Source organism: Amphiura filiformis, chromosome 15 (assembly GCF_039555335.1).
Source record: "Amphiura filiformis chromosome 15, Afil_fr2py, whole genome shotgun sequence".
Classification (NCBI taxonomy): domain Eukaryota; kingdom Metazoa; phylum Echinodermata; class Ophiuroidea; order Amphilepidida; family Amphiuridae; genus Amphiura; species Amphiura filiformis.
In genome coordinates, this window is record NC_092642.1 from 55,388,712 (window position 1) to 55,405,822 (window position 17,111).

General features: G+C 35.4%; 1 long non-coding RNA gene across 2 annotated transcripts; it reads right to left on the reverse strand.

The window, feature by feature from the left end:
* Positions 1-11,841: 11,841 nt before the first annotated feature.
* On the reverse strand, positions 11,842-16,279 carry LOC140171848 (uncharacterized). 2 transcript variants are annotated; one of them, XR_011861653.1, is made up of 3 exons: positions 15,999-16,279; positions 13,255-13,312; positions 11,842-12,490 (listed from the first exon to the last, which is right to left on the reverse strand). It is a non-coding gene; the product is annotated as an uncharacterized lncRNA (long non-coding RNA). The 2 variants fall into 2 exon arrangements; XR_011861652.1 differs by having other exon boundaries at positions 15,709-16,279.
* Between the last annotated feature and the right edge of the window lie 832 nt (positions 16,280-17,111).

Below are 17,111 nucleotides of genomic sequence, written 5' to 3' on the forward strand. Positions count from 1 at the left end.
TTTGGTTTTAGGAATTTGACCTTAAAATTTACGACTTCATGACATTATCATTCAAATCAACAAAAGATATTTCAACAGTATATGGCCTCATTCTTTCTCTAGAATGTTTTGTACATGTATGTGAAATAGCTTCAACAATGGTTCGCTGCATAATGGTAAAAATAGCCTTGACCTAAAAAAGGGCGAGAGGTACCATATTTACGGATTCAGGCTAAATTTAAAATTGATAAAACGTTTGTTTTTTGATCGATTACAAAAATTATTTTTTGTCGTATAAAAGAAATTGTGTCTGGCGTGAATTGCACTACAGTTTTTATTCCTAGGGCACTTTGACTTCTTCAAAAAATTTTTTAATGATAGAGTGAATCCCCTGGCCCTCTATAATTACCAACAAAAGATCGAAACCCCTTAATACAGTTTAACTTTGGAAGATGACCTATTCAGAGGTCAATGACTGTGCAGTGTGCACCAACTGTTTGAGGGTATTGTGAAAAATTAAAATCTGAATATAATGCAGTCTAAAATGCCAGATTTATTAATTATTAATATATAAAACCAGAGCGGTTATGGCACCACAGCTGAACCACAGGCCTTTGCAGTATACCACTGTCACCCGGGGGTCATACATTCTTTGGATATCTAATATTATCTAGATATGAAAAGGACCCAAAATAGGAATATTGACCCCAGTCTAATTATGAGTGTCTCCCCACAGAAATTATTTTCATATTCTTTACTTTTTTCTCTTTTATTTGACATACATTCTTTACTTCTTTCTCTTTCATTTGACACCACTCGGGAGCTCATACCACCTTGGCATTTCGAGATATGAGAAGGACCCAAAATCCTGCCATTGTGGCCTGTGGCCTGTACACCATCCGTGAAAATCAACTTTGGAAAGCACCCTAAAAAAGGATTTAACGCTTGGCTAAAACGATACCCTAAACAGGTGTTTTCACACGTACCCTAAACAGGGATTTTATTCCTTGCATGAAATTTCATACCCTAAATTCCATTTCTGCGTATTAGCAATTGCAATTTTGCTACCCTTTTTTCCAATATTTCATGTTTTTGACACCCTAAACACGTTACGCGCGTATCATGCTTACCCATGAAAAACTACCCTTTTTACACGTTTTATTATCGCAGATGGTGTACAGGCCACAATGGGAGTGATCCCCCCGGGCCCAAAATATGATTATTGACCCAGGTCCTATGAGGAGTGTTACCCCAGGTGGGATAATAATTTTATTATATTCTTTACTATGTTCTCTTTCATTTTACACCACTTGGGGGTTCATATATTCTAGGCTTTTGAGATAGGAAAAGGACCCATATGAATATTGACCTGGGTCTTATGTTGAGTGCCACCCCAGGTGTGAAAATATTTTTTATTATATTCTTTACTTTTTTCTCTTTAATTTGACACCACTTGGGGAGGGGGTCATACCTTTGTGGCATTTAGAGATATATCCATTTTAGACCAAAATGTTAGTCAGTCAGTAAGTAAGATACACTAATGTAGGCTGATACCATTTCATGGTCCAGCAAAAATATGGTACAGGGTGTTTCAAAATGATTGGTACCCATATCAATATCCAGTGAACATGGCCAAGTCTGCTTCATCAAAATGCATCATTACATCTAAACTGACCTCAAATAGAAACTTATAATTTTTCACAAGGTCATATCTTAAAATCCTCTCCATAAAAATGAACAAAAAATTGCACACAGGATTACTTCAATACTCTACTCTAAACACATGTCAGTAACCAAGCAGTTGTCCAACTGACACAACAGCAAAATGCACTGACATGGAACACCTTTCTGGACCAAAATTCACATCCCAACAGATTTCCGTTGTAGGGTTCCAATTATTCACCTGTGAATGTGGTCCCGGAAGCTGTTCCGTGTCAGTGCATTTTACTGTTGTGTCAGTTGGACAACTGCTTGGTTACTGACATGTGTTTAGAGTAGAGTATTGAAGTTATCCTGTGTGCAATTTTTATTCATTTTTATGGAGAGGATATTAAGATATGACTTTGTGTAAAATTATAAGTTTCTTTTTGAGGCCAGTTTACATGTACCTTGTTTGTAGATTTGTCATTAAACAATAAATTGTAGTAATTTCAAGAGGATCTAATGCTGAATGTGGAAGAAGCAGGTATTTGATTAGACTAACAATCTTATGGATCCCAATCATTTTGATACACCTTGTATGGATTTCTTCATAATTAAGCCATCTTTATAGTTTGTAATAAAACAATAAATAGCTAATGAGGAAGATGAGGACCATGTTTAATTGTTTTGTCTGCATTTCCACATTTACGCGCAAAATTTTTGCAGCCCCCCCTTCCGCCCTTTGCTTAACTCTAACACGTCTGAGTACTACAAAATATTACTTGATATATGCGCTGTTTGTGCGTGCATCCCATGTAGTGTGATGATGCAATATCGCCCTAAGTGATATAGGCATGGTTTCGCTGACCAGCGAAGCCCAAGACCCATGGCAAAGTGTTGCTGAGCGAGTGATTGGCATGTGAGGGGGTCTCTGGTTTTAATCCCACCCAGAGCAAACAAAATCTTCCTTTGTTTTCTCTCTTTATTCCTTCCTTCTTTCCCTTCCCGTCATCAAAAAGCCCCTAGCGGGTTAGGGTTAAGCTACCAAATTGAAAACGGATGTTTGAAAATGTATAAAGCTGCTTTTACATGGAGAGTTAAAATATGTCTAGTCTAGATGAGTTATGAGTGCTGCGTTGAGTCTGTTTCACATCGGGTCTAGATGAGTTATGAGTGCTGCATTGAGTCTGTTTACAAGGAGTAGTGAAACCCAAGGTTAAAGTTTGGATGAAAGTTCAAAGTAGATTAAGGGACAACCATCAGAATTTCCTTTTGTTAAAGTAGAAAATGATTATTAAAGGAAGGTGACCTGATATATTTGGAAAATCAAATTCTTTAAAACTTGTGTATAACATAAAATGTCATCCCTTTCAAGCACTCATGCAAAAAGAAAATGTAAATGTTTTTTGTAAATGTGACTAATTCCTAATGGAATTACCGACATTTATACAGTGTGATATTGGTAGTCTACATTGTTTTTATTAATGATTATCATCATGTAATATATTGATTTCAAGTGAAAGGCCCTATTTTTCTCATAAACATATTGAAATTAGAAGTTCCAACTCAGTGTATTTCCGAAGATATCATCAAAAAACTGCCTAATTATTAGTCGCAACTATATGGTATACCATAGTTGAGATTAATTTGGCAGTTTTTTGATGATTTCTTCGGAAATACACCAAATTTCAATATGTTTATGAAAAAAAATATGAGCTTTCATCTGATACCAAAATCAGCATTTTGATGAGGTTAAAAGTGGAGGATGAGATTTTCAATCAGGTTACCCACCTTTAAAATACTGTTTACTTTGGGCTGAAATTTTGGCCCAAAAATATCAAAATTTTTGAACTTCGTTATTTGGGCGACTTCCGACCTAATAACCACTTTCATGTATCGATCAAGTTTTCTGGAGTATTTTGACACTATTTTTTGATATTCAAAAATTTTAGCCAAAAATGTCACAAATTTGAAATTCAGTTATTTTGGGTGAATTTTGACCCATATCCCACTTTTATGTATCGGTCAAGTGTTCTTGAGTATATTTTTACACATTTTTGGACATTCAAAATTTCAAAATTTTTGAACTTGTCATTTGTGTGAATTTCGACCTATATCCCACTTTTATGTATCGATCAAGTGTTGGACATTCAAAATTTTGAGGTCGAAATTTGGCCAAATAACGAAGAAACAAAATTTTGAAATTTTTGGCCACATTTTTTGAATACCTAAAAATGGTGTCAAAAGATTGTAGTAGACTTAAACTATACATAAGAGTTGTTTTTAGGGCAAAATTTGGCCAAATAACGAAGATACAAAATTTTAGCCAAAAATTTCAAATTTCAAAATTCTTGAACTTTGTTATTTGGGCGAATTCCAACCTAATAACAACTTTCATGTATCGATCAAGTGTTCTAGAGTATTTTTGACACCATTTTGGACATTCAAAAATTTTAGCCAAAAATTTCAACATTTTTGAACTTCCTTATTTGGGCGAATTCCGACCTAATAACCACTTTCATGTATCGATCAAGTGTTCTGGAGTATTTTGACACTATTTTTGGATATTCAAAAATTTTGGCCAAAAATGTCAAAAATTTGAACTTTGTTATTTTGGGTGAATTTCGACCTATATATCCCACTTTAATATATCGGGCAAAATTTGGCCAAATAACGAAGATACAAAATTTTAGCCAAAAATTTCAAAATTCTTGAACTTTGTTATTTGGGCGAATTCCAACCTAATAACAACTTTCATGTATCGATCAAGTGTTCTAGAGTATTTTGACACCATTTTTGGACATTCAAAAATTTTAGCCAAAAATTTCAACATTTTTGAACTTCCTTATTTGGGCGAATTCCGACCTAATAACCACTTTCATGTATCGATCAAGTTTTCTGGAGTATTTTGACACTATTTTTTGATATTCAAAAATTTTAGCCAAAAATGTCACAAATTTGAAATTCAGTTATTTTGGGTGAATTTTGACCTATATCCCACTTTTATGTATCGGTCAAGTGTTCTTGAGTATATTTTTACACATTTTTGGACATTCAAAATTTCAAAATTTTTGAACTTGTCATTTGGGTGAATTTCGACCTATATCCCACTTTTATGTATCGATCAAGTGTTGGACATTCAAAAATTTTGAGGTCGAAATTTGGCCAAATAACGAAGAAACAAAATTTTGAAATTTTTGGCCACATTTTTTGAATGCCTAAAAATGGTGTCAAAAGATTGTAGTAGACTTAAACTATACATAAGAGTTGTTTTTAGGGCAAAATTTGGCCAAATAACGAAGATACAAAATTTTAGCCAAAAATGTCAAAATTCTTGAACTTTGTTATTTGGGCGAATTCCAACCTAATAACAACTTTCATGTATCGATCAAGTGTTCTAGAGTATTTTTGACACCATTTTTGGACATTCAAAAATTTTAGCCAAAAATTTCAACATTTTTGAACTTCCTTATTTGGGCGAATTCCGACCTAATAACCACTTTCATGTATCGATCAAGTGTTCTGGAGTATTTTGACACTATTTTTGGATATTCAAAAATTTTGGCCAAAAATGTCAAAAATTTGAACTTTGTTATTTTGGGTGAATTTCGACCTATATATCCCACTTTAATATATCGGTCAAGTGTTCTCGAGTATATTTTTTACACATTTTTGGGCATTGAAAAATTTTAGTCAGAAATTTCAATATTTTTGAACTTCGTTATTTGGGTGAATTTCGACCTATATCCCACTTTTATGTATCCGTCAAGTGTTCTCGAGTATTTTTAAAAATTTTTGGACATTCAATAATTTTAGCCAAAAATTTCAAAATTTTTGAACTTTGTTATTTGGAAGAATTTCGACCCAATAACCAATTTTATGTATCGGTGAAGTAGAGTATTTTGACACCATTGTTGGACATTCAAAAAAATTTGAGGTCGAAATTTGGCCAAATAAAGAAGATACAAAATTTTGAAATTTTTGGCCAAATTTTTTGAATGCCCAAAAATGGTGCCAAAAGATTGTAGAAGACTTATACATAGGAGTTGTTTTTAGGTCAAAATTTGGGCAAATAACAAAGATACAAAATTTTGAATATTTTGGATGTCCAAAAATCAAGTAGTGTCAAAAACTTTAGAAGACTGACTGTACAAAATGAGTTGTTTTTAGGTCAAAATTAATCAAAATAGCGAATTTCAAATTTCTCGAGCCAACTTCTCCACGCTGCATTTAGCAAGTAGGCATATCCACTTCTTGTATGTAAGGTCTAAATAAGATCATTGTCTGTATTTTACTCTACATTATATAATAAAGTAACTTGATTGTTCTATGAACATGCATATGGGATATGAGTACTCATTTAGAGGTCATGTCTTTCAAATTCAATGATTTAAATAACTGAGAAATATCTAATTCATCCTTACTTTTTTCTAAATTGACTAACATGCTATGTTTGCCATAATATTACTACTGTGGTATATGCCATGTCCAGGGTGTGATTGAAAGCTCGTGAAATATCCTGAAAGTAGTAGAAAAACTTGAAAAACAGTGTGAAATTGGGCTAAAATACCCCAAAATGGGCTGAAAATGAATCAGAACAATTGTGTAAATTTTGGCCATAAAAAATCCTGAAATCAGGTAAAATCCAGAAGAACAAACACATGTATGTCCTAGCTACTCTCTTATTCTTGGGCACATAATCAGATTAGCTAGCTTGGAGGCTTGCCTTCAACCAACCAACCCTAATTTTTCTATTTACTGTGCAAAAGAATACGGACCCTATTTTTGGAAATTCCTGAAAAACTTCCCTCAAACTTGGTGGGTAGGTGCGACTTGGTCCAAGCCAGAGCAAGTTTGCATTTGTTAGGTTGTCCAAGTCAAATCAAATTTAAAGTTGCTCAGATTGGGCTGTAACTTTGGGGAACTGCATAGATCATCCGAGGTCAAAGGTCAGGTTAAATTTATAGTTGCTCCGATCGACCTGTAACTCAGGTAAAATGACCCCAACACTTGGGGAAACTGCAAAGGTCATCTGAGGTCAAATGTCAGGTCAAATTTTAAGTAGCTCCTATTAGCCTTAACTCGGGGGTGGGGGGGGGGGGATCCCTGACACTTGGGGAGTATCCAAGGTCAAAGATCAGGTCTGCTCCGATTGGGCTGTAACTTGAGAAAATTGATACCTGATACTTGGGGAGTATGAAACCGCAAAGGTCATCGGAGGTAATTTAGTACGACGTCCATTGAGTGACCTCGGCGATTTATTAGCTATGATGGCGCCCTTCACATTTTTAAATTTTTTAAATTTTACTGTCGCAAATTTTATAATGCACCAAGGCACAAACACAGTGAATTCCTTTCAAAATCGGAAGACCTGTTACAAAACTGCTTACCTATATTGTGAAATATCATTCCAATGCTTGTCTTAAATGTATTCAGGAGGAATTTCGAGATGATTATATCGGAAAAAATCGCCGTGTTTTGGCTGCAAGTCATGTCATGAAATCACTAAAATCTGGATGTTCGTGGCGTTAATAATTTTTTTTTAAATATTTCCCGTATTTGCTCAAAAATTTGAAGTAAATCCAGAGGTAGCCACTGTCATAATAAACACTATAATGAAGTTTCCAAGTACTCTCCAGGGATAAGACAGCCATAAATCATATCAACGTGCGAAGATTAAGCAGTGCAAAATTCGGAAACCCGTGCGCCAGACGGAGATTCGCGGAAGTTTGAGTTCCGGCTCAGCCTCTATGACCTTGGTCACGCATCCCCATCTTAAATGTTCCAATAAATTCAAATTCTCACTTACGTTCATAAAGAAATGATAGAATTAAATATTTTTACTGAAAAATATTTATTTTTTTTATTTTTACCTATCAAAATCATTGTTTATTTCACATTTTCGTAAATAACTTAAAACAGTCAAATCAGCGAGGTCGGCTACGTCACGGGGAATCCCGATTCAGGATTCCCAAACTATGTAAATAAACAAAACGTATCCCGAGCAGAAATGTTAGATTTGAAGTATTTATTTATTATGAAGAGACTTCTAAATTACAGTTTAGTGAATTTCCCGCGAATGCTGTTTTCAATATCCGCGCAAATTAAAATTCCTCGTTTTCACTATTAACTCAAATATGCCTATCAGATGACATTCACAGGTACGGATGCTGAACAGGCTTTGATGAGTAGCAGCATTTAGTAGAAGTGATAATAGGCCTATCATGCCAAAAGCCCCTTCATAACGAGTACCCACTATTTCTATGAAGGACAGATATGAACCCACTTGGGGAATAGCTGGGAGGGAAGCATATTGGACTCGGGGGGGGGATGGTACTTGATGAACCCGGGCAAGTAATGATATAAAATTGGATCGATTGAGCCCATATCTATTGGTAGAGCTATGGTCGAGTACAATATTTTAAAAATCATAGCAAGACCAATAAATATTGGGCGTAAAGCATCTAATTTTATCATTATTATGTTTTGGCTCCGATATTTTCACACACTTGGATTCATCAAAACATGAGTCCGATCGGATCCTAAAATTTGGTGGCCTTTTTTTACAGTGATTTTGAATTTGGATGATCAACATGTCATTATACTTTTGCTGGATACAGACTCGCTGGACTCCGGTTGTACTATAGTTTTGGGACTCTGCACCGACTTGGACTGGATTGCAGATACAAGAATACACAAATGGCCTGTGTTTGCTCGGATGAGATTGAGATGGACTCTGTGGCACAGTCTTATAGGGGCGTGGCATGCCCCTCCTCATTGGAATCAAAATTTGACAAATTCTATTTAAAAATAGTGCCCCCCCTCAATCATATCCAGCGAGTCCCAAGGCCTGGAATGAGCCCTCACCAAAAACAATTTGATGACTCACTTTTGGTTCATACATAGGTTAAAAAAGTCCCGTCTCAAAGCGCCCATGCAAATTTTGTTTTTCTTAGCACGTCCATTTCGGTTGAATGACAAAATAATTTTTGTTTCCTTTTTTTATAGTTTTTGCCGTTTTTCTTTGTGTAAAAGAACCTAAATTTTATGCTGTGTACTTTTAAGTAAAAAGAACACTAGCAAATGACATATTAGGCCAAATAAAAAAATAAACATGTTTCACGTCCCCTCCCGCTTCCTTTTTAGAGGTTTCCTCAAATATGTTTTTATTTTTTGAAATTCAGTTATAACTTTTCAAAAAATATGTCTAGGAAGTTGGGATGCTTTCTATAGCCTTGTTAAGATACAAGAAACACTTTAGGAAGGTTTTGTGATCATTAGAGGGGTGTAACTCTCAGAACAACAAATAAAAAGGGCCTCCTCCTTTTTCCAGGCATTTATTGTATACGCTAAAACAGCTCTAAGTACAATGAAGTATGGGTATTTACACCAATTTTGCGATAAAAAATAGAAAATAAAAAGCCCCCTCTTCCTCCTTTTTTTCGAAAACCCGGACGTGAAACATGTTTTATTTTTTTACTTGGCCTTAATTAATTCAAATTTTTTTTTTAAATCTTTAAAAAAAAATCTTAAAAAAACAACCGCTTTCGTGTTTTGAACTGCCAATTGCTTTGAGACATAGCTTTTTTTTTTATAGTTTAGCCTCATCAGGACATTTGCTGGATCGAATTACATCTCCTGCTCTTGGTCAATCACAACTACAGCTAACAAAACACACATTGGTTCAAATATTTTCTAATCACATTTTATTTTGTATCAAACAGAAATTTGTCACAAATTTCTTAACAACTATATGAGTTCTTCACAGCCATTTTATTTACCACAACATGGGTCAGTCACCTACATTAAACATTACACTTATCACTTAAAATTCACTCTATCATGACAGTTTATGTCATTTGAATTCAAGTAGCACATTTTCAAAAATACAAATGTATTTTGGGTTTTAGCATGTCTCCATTTGATGACTAATACCATTCCAATTCTTTGAGGTAATTGTATCATTCATATCAATGGTTCATGCTCTTGACCACCCGCTATGCCAGGGACATGTTCTTATACATTTACATTTCACTTTGTATTAACAATACATTACAATTCTTTGCATTTGCATAATACACAAGCCATTCACCATTTTAATACCACCATGCACCACATTGTAAACAAACAGTCTGTACGACATAACAGCACAAATTCAAGTACCATTACTGAAGATGACGGTATCATAAATCGTCATATCATCTACAAACCATTCACCATTTTTCATACCACCATGCACCATTATGCACCACATTGTATCAACAAAAGTTTGTAATACAAAAAAAGCACAAATTCAAGTACCATATCTGAAGATAAGGGTTACACAAGTCATCATTATTTATGTAACAATACATTTCAATTCTTTAGATTGCATACACATGCCATTTAATACCACAATTATGCACCACATATAAAACAAACACTTTTTCTGAAATGAGTCTTCATTGTCATACCCTCCATGTACACCTATCCAATTCACATTTTTGGTAAATCCCATAAGCCTTTGCATGTAGACCTGAGATGTGGTCCTTTGACACCACGCCAATGTGTACATCATTTAGCGACATCGTTACTGTGCATTTGAAAGCCATGAAGTGCGCAGTAACAATGTGTACATCGGCATGACAACATCAGAGGTCTACCCACAAAGGCTTATGGTATTTCCCGAAAGGTGAATTGTGTCTTACCCCCTCTCCATTTCTATATTACCCTTCTCCATTTCTATCTTACAATCCATTTCCATTGATTACTGTCTTACCATCCCTCCCCATTCCTGTCGTACCATCCCTGTCGTTCCATCCCTACCCATCCCTGTCGTACCATCCCTACCCATTCCTGTCACACCATCCCTCCCCATTCCTGTCGTACCATCCCTACCCATCCCTGTCGTACCATCCCTACCCATTCCTGTCACACCATCCCTCCCCATTCCTATCGTACCATCCCTGTCGTACCATCCCTACCCATTCCTGTCACACCATCCCTCCCCATTCCTGTCGTACCATCCCTGTCGTACCATCCCTACCCATTCCTGTCGTACCATCCCTGTCGTACCATCCCTACCCATTCCTGTCACACCATCCCTCCCCATTCCTGTTGCAGCATCCCTCCCCATTCGTCGTACCATTCCTCACTATTTTCCTGTCTTACCATCCCTACCCATTGATCCCCCTCTAGTCTTACCATTCCTTCCCATTCCTGTTTTACCATCCCACCCCTCTCCATTTCTAAATTACTCCTTGCTCTCATTTAGATATTTAGGGATTTGTAATTTGATGAAACCACAATTTGGTGTAAACATTGTATTGTATTCCAGCACTTCAAATTGATTAAAAAAAATTCTTATATGGAATGGATTTTGGATTCTGAAATTTAAAAAAATGCATTTGCCTAAAGAAATTAGCTATATACATGTATAATAAGGTATTAAATTAATTTTGTTTAATGAATTTCTGAAATAAATCAAACCAAAAATTGAGAGCTTTCAAATCATATAACTTAATTTGGCACGTATGATTCTTTATGATTTGTTAGTGTAAATTATATATTAGTAATAACAAGACTAATGTGCAAGTGAAATTAATTCTAATAATATATAAAACAATAGATCTGAAAAGTTTTTATACAGTGGAAACTTGTTAACACACTCTTAACCAAAATGTCTGATAACAGTGATTTTAGAGTCTCAAGTTTATAAATAAACTCATGATGCCACAAACTTAATTCATTAGCCCCAGCAATTTCGTGTTAACAAGTTTCCTGTATTTTGCAACATAAATTACCGTACTGACGCGAGTATAGTCCCACCTTGAGTAAAGTCCCACCCCAAAGTTTCAAAAAATTCTGAGAAATATTTTCGGTTTTGGAGTGTACCTGGACCTGGAGCTAAATGTTAGGATCATTCATGGTTGATTAAAAAAAAAATTTAGGCCTATATGTTTTGAATAAATTTGTACTCATGTCATACTCTATTATGAATTCAAAATGCATTGAATTTGTATACAAATTTATTCAAAACACATAGGCCTACAATTAAAAATTGTAAATTTTAAATTTTTTTTTTTAGTCAACCATTAATGATCTTACCATTTAGGTTTAGGTCCAGGGACACTCAAAACCAAAAAAAAAATAAAAATCGAAATTGAGTATAGTCCCACCCCAATTTTGAAAAATGTTCACCCCAAAGCGGGGTGGGACTATACCAGTCAGTACGATATATAATCTCATAAAGTACATTATACACAAAAATAATAATAAATATTTGTAATTATCACTAAATAAATTTTGAAAGACAAACAATAAATTTAACAATTACTTTTTATTTGACAAGTCGGTTTACCCATTGGTTGTTGGCGCGGCGCATAGTAGACGACCTTGTCAAGTTGTCCCTTCTACGTGATCGCAATTCACCAGTGCGTATCTGCATTTCCTGGACTGCGAAACTAAAAAAAAATTAACTTTAGACTCATATTCCTTGATCATGATATATTTGTATCCAGCTTCACACCATTGGTGATTGGTTGCAAACATCTCACTAGTGTGGCAGCTATTTTCCAATCACTGGTTAGTATAATAAGGTGGCATAGTTGTATCTCAAGCTTCACATCACTTTATTGGTTGCAAGCATTGGGCATAGTTTATACCATTGTGAATCAAATAAAAAAGGTGGCACATTTGATCCAGCTTCACACCACACGTCATTGGTTGCAAGCATTGGTCATCATGCCACCGTAAATCAAATCAATAAAAGGAAGGCAGTATTCCTCCAGCTTCACAACATGAGTTTCCACGAATGTGTAGGTTGTAAGCATGGCACTATGCCTTAAATTGTGTTGAGTCAAATGAACTCCATATGTACAAACCTTTCCATCTGCAAGACAAAAACAAAACAGAGATAGATGGTTAATATAGTACCTTGCACCTTTTATTTTTTAACAGTGATACATTTTTCTCCATGCATACCAACTTCCCAGTTTGTTTCTTGTGGGGCTTCCACAAATCAATGCTTATTTGGCTTCTTTTGCTTAGGTTTGGGCTCACCACTTGATTCAAATTCTTGATTAGACAAGTGAATTTTGCACCTAGTACAAACACAATCAGTTGGCCCAATTCCCCTTTTGGTCAAGTTATTCACAAGTCTGGTATGATGTGGCAGGCCATCACTTTGAATAATGTGCCAGTACTTTGATGGGAGGTTTTGTTTATGGCACACTGCACATGGTCCACGACCAGAAATGGTCGGGTGGCTTTTGTCACAGGAAGATTTTGGTGCCATGATTTAAAGGGAATTTAAATTGAAACAGCTGTGCATTAGTAGAAGTCTTGACCTACAATTTACCTTACAATATTTACATTACCTTACTTTACATACTTACCTTACACAAATTACATTACAATATTACAAATTACATTACAATATTATACTTGCTTGAAAAGTTTTCAGTATTATATGGACTTGCGCAATATAACAAAACACAATTTAATGCAGTTTTATATTTTAAATTTCAACAGCTGAAGAAAGCAAGTTGCTGTTGCAATGTTGGTGTGAATCAATTATCAGGACAGAATTTTGACAGTCAATGTATACATGCAGCAAACATTAGAAAAATATATTGCATTGTAAAGTATACATACCTTCTCCGGCACTTCTCAGTTGGGCACACCCGTTATTCAACAACAGTTCCTCTGAAGTCTGAAAGCATAATGCAACAAATAAATTAATCAGGCACAATCAGGAACAGCATTTTCTACAGTACAGCTCCTCTTCAGTTGCATTTGCAAGAGTGATTTATAGCTCCTCTTGATGACTTGTTAAATTCATAACATTTGGCTACATACATCAGGCATGAGACTGCACTTTCCTAAAAACAAACTGACAATGCGTGTGAAATTGGGCAAAAAGTACCAAAAACAGGCCTAAATTTAATAAAGTTACAGAATTAATATTTTATTGAAAGACTAGTCTTAAATTGATAATCTAACAAGTATCCAGATTAGTCAAAATTGACAAATCTCCCTAATGGAAAAAGAATTATTTAATAGGTGGGGAATTTTAAAAACTGAAGACTGTCTAAAAAAAAAAAAAAGGGATAATCGACCGACCGACCCAAATTTCAATTTTTCCCACTTGAGGGCAACACAACAAAAAAATGTTTTGCCTAATAAAGAAGTTGAGCTGCGGGCGCCCGAAATTGTCGAGTGCAATGGCGTCCCAGTTAAATACAATGAAGGCTGACGACACAAATAACCATTACGTCATTGCACTTACACAATTTTGGCGCGGGAATTTTGAATATCGTGTGTTGATGAGAGCCGACTGTTTTTATTCGTTTTATGGTCAATTTGAGTTTGTTTTAAATAAAACCATGTGATTCGTGCTTGATAATTGTTTTTGTAACATAGGAATAATGTTCAGGGTTCCAGCACCTTTTTAAAATTCAAGGACTTTCAAGGTCCAAAAGCACGATTTTCAAGGACTTACCACAACACAAAAATCATGATCGCTCTCCATGCGGCACATATTAACAAAGTGACAGCTCCTCCCCAAATTTTGTCAAAATTATATTTTAAATTCAATTTGCAAGGACTTTCAAGGACTGTGTGCAGTTGTCCCGGACTTTAAAGGCCTTGAAAAGGCGTTTTCAAATTCAAGGACTTTCAAGGACCGTGGGAGCCCTGAATGTTATGATTGCCCGAGACTCCCTTTAACTAAAAGTTGTCAAGAAAAAAATTGTTGGCGCAAGAAACAAAAATTAGGAACGAAATAAAAAATAAAAAAATGTTTGCGTTGGTATGCATCGGTAACCATAACTTGCGTCAGTAGCCATACATACAGTGTACGTTGATAACTTGCGCCAGCAAATTGTGTATCAATTTCATCTGATACACGCGACCACAATAGCATTTTAGAATAAAAATGAAGCACACTTGATGCGACGGCAAAGTAACCAACACGCCCTCTTCAATTAGTCCAACCGAGAAGTTGTTAAACTACATTATTACTGAAGTTCAACAGGAATAAAAGAAATTGTTGCTCCATAAATTATAATCATTTTTCATAACAAAATATGATATGAAAACACAGGTGAGCAATGTATGAATATATGGAGAGGTTAAACAGGTTGTAAATTATCAATATTAAAGGCCTATTCAGTGATTTGCTCATCCGGACGATAGTAAAAATCATCAAAATTCAGATTTTGGTACCTTTGTCATTGTCATAGATGTGCTGACATAGTGACATAGGCTGCTAGTGGTTCAGCCGAAAGCTGTGTATTTACGACAAAATAAAGGCATTTACATGAATCTGTAATTTCTGTACTCTCAGTACAGAAATTAGCTACATGTATTTGAATGGGGCTTCAACTTCTTCAATATTGCTGTTTGCTTTTTGTTTTTTGCAAAATTTTTCATTTCAAAAATACCAAATGACAATTTGAATGCCTTATCCTTCACTTTTAAAGCAATTTATAAACAATTTTAATTTTTTTACACTTTCGCTGGGATCACTGAATAGGCCTTTAATACTTTGTGACATTTATAATGAAAACATAATTAAAACAGTCAAAAAGCGTTATTTCGATAACTTCACAAAGAATTGTTTTAAATTTAATATATTTGAAAATTGGTGACGATTGAATGAATTGAATTGTCTACTTGTATTACAAACGGTCACCGAATCTGAAAGTAACAGGAGTTGTACACACGTCACTTGACAGTACATGTAGATACATTGTAGATTTCTCGAATATTGTACCAAGTCATGAAGTCCAAGACGGCAAGAGCAAACCAAATGAAAAGTCAGTAAAATTAGGATTTAGGTCATAGCAGCTGAATGCTATGCTGGGATCTTGTCTCGTATCATAATACATGGACATGGTAATTCATGAATTGGTATAAATATGTTGAATTTGTTTGAGTTTGATTGACATTCGACATTCAGAACTTGTCATTGACCCGACAGAATTATCGAAAATTGACATAATGGCCATCAGGATCAGCATTGTAAATTACGAATAAACAATCATGACAATACCTGATGTAATGCAGCAGTGAGTTTATGGCTATTTAATACATGTATAAGCTTACCAATCATGTTACAGTACAATCGTTGTTCGGCGAATCGCCATATTCGTGCACTGACAACACATGTGAAAGAGCATATCGCAAGCGCACATGTCATGCACGTGTGCCGAATTTTGCTCCAATTTTGAGACACTTTTTCTCTACAATCCGTATCTTGCTCATTAACGATTTTACAATCAAAAGTTGCCTAAAATACTAATGAAACAAATGCATGCATGTAATTTAGGCTCACAGGGATAAGACAAGAAATATTCTAATCAACTTAGCGTAAACAATCGTAAAATACCACTTACCAGTACAGTCAAGGACGCCGCTGCTGGGGATGATATTTTCCTAACCGGATTAGCAAGGTTAATCCCAGATATATATTAAGAAAGTTCCTATAACTAGGTTTATTTTAAAACAAACCCGGTTTAAAACAATCAATCTGACCTTTTAGAATCGATTAGAGAAGTAAACCCGCTTATGACGCGCGAAAATATATCGATCTTGATACCCACGAGGGCTCAGTTCGTCAATGCGAAGTTCGCATCGTAAAAACTTGACCTTTAACGGTCAAATCGCGAGTTGGACGTCGTACTAATTGGGCTGCTAACTTGCGGAAAATGATCCCTGACACTTGGGGAGTATGAAACCGTAAAGGTCATCCGAGGTCAAAAGGTCAGGACAAAATTCAAGTTGCTCCGATCAAGCTGTAACTCGCGCAAAATAATCCCTCACACTTCGGGAGTATGAAACTGCAAATGTCATCCAAGGTTAAAGGTCAGGTAGGGCTCAAACTCGGTGACAACAAACCTCATGACCAGGGATACATTTTGGAACATTTTGAAGGGGTCAGATGAAAGGTCATCTGGGCCAAATCTTAGAATTGCATTTTCAGGAAATCTGTATTAGCACATGGCTCAAACTCGGTGACAACAAACCTCATGACCAGGGTAACATTTTTGGAACATTTTGCTGGGGTCAGATACCTCCAAAACACCAACATTGCCCGGCTAGGTTTGTGGTCTAGTATGTAATAATATGGAACACACTTATGGGTGCCATTTGAATAAAAAGCTTATGAAAATAGTATGGAAACCTTTGAACATGCAAAATTTCCTGCTCGCTACACTCACAGTATATCAAAAACATTAACATTTACAAACTGGGATCTCAAAAAATATCTCAAAATATGTGCAGTATTTTCCACTAAAAATGGTCCAACGTATGGATTTTAAGTGTAAAAAGTTCCGTGTTTGATCCATGTGTAGTTGGATGCACACATTGATAAGCTTTGATAGGAGGATCATAGTAAGTCGCTGCTGTCTAAGGAACTGATCTTCTAGACAAGAAGTAGGGTCTTGGGAACTAAAAATGTCCCAATAACTCAAAAATGGGGGTCTTCAGAGCTAATAAATATAATT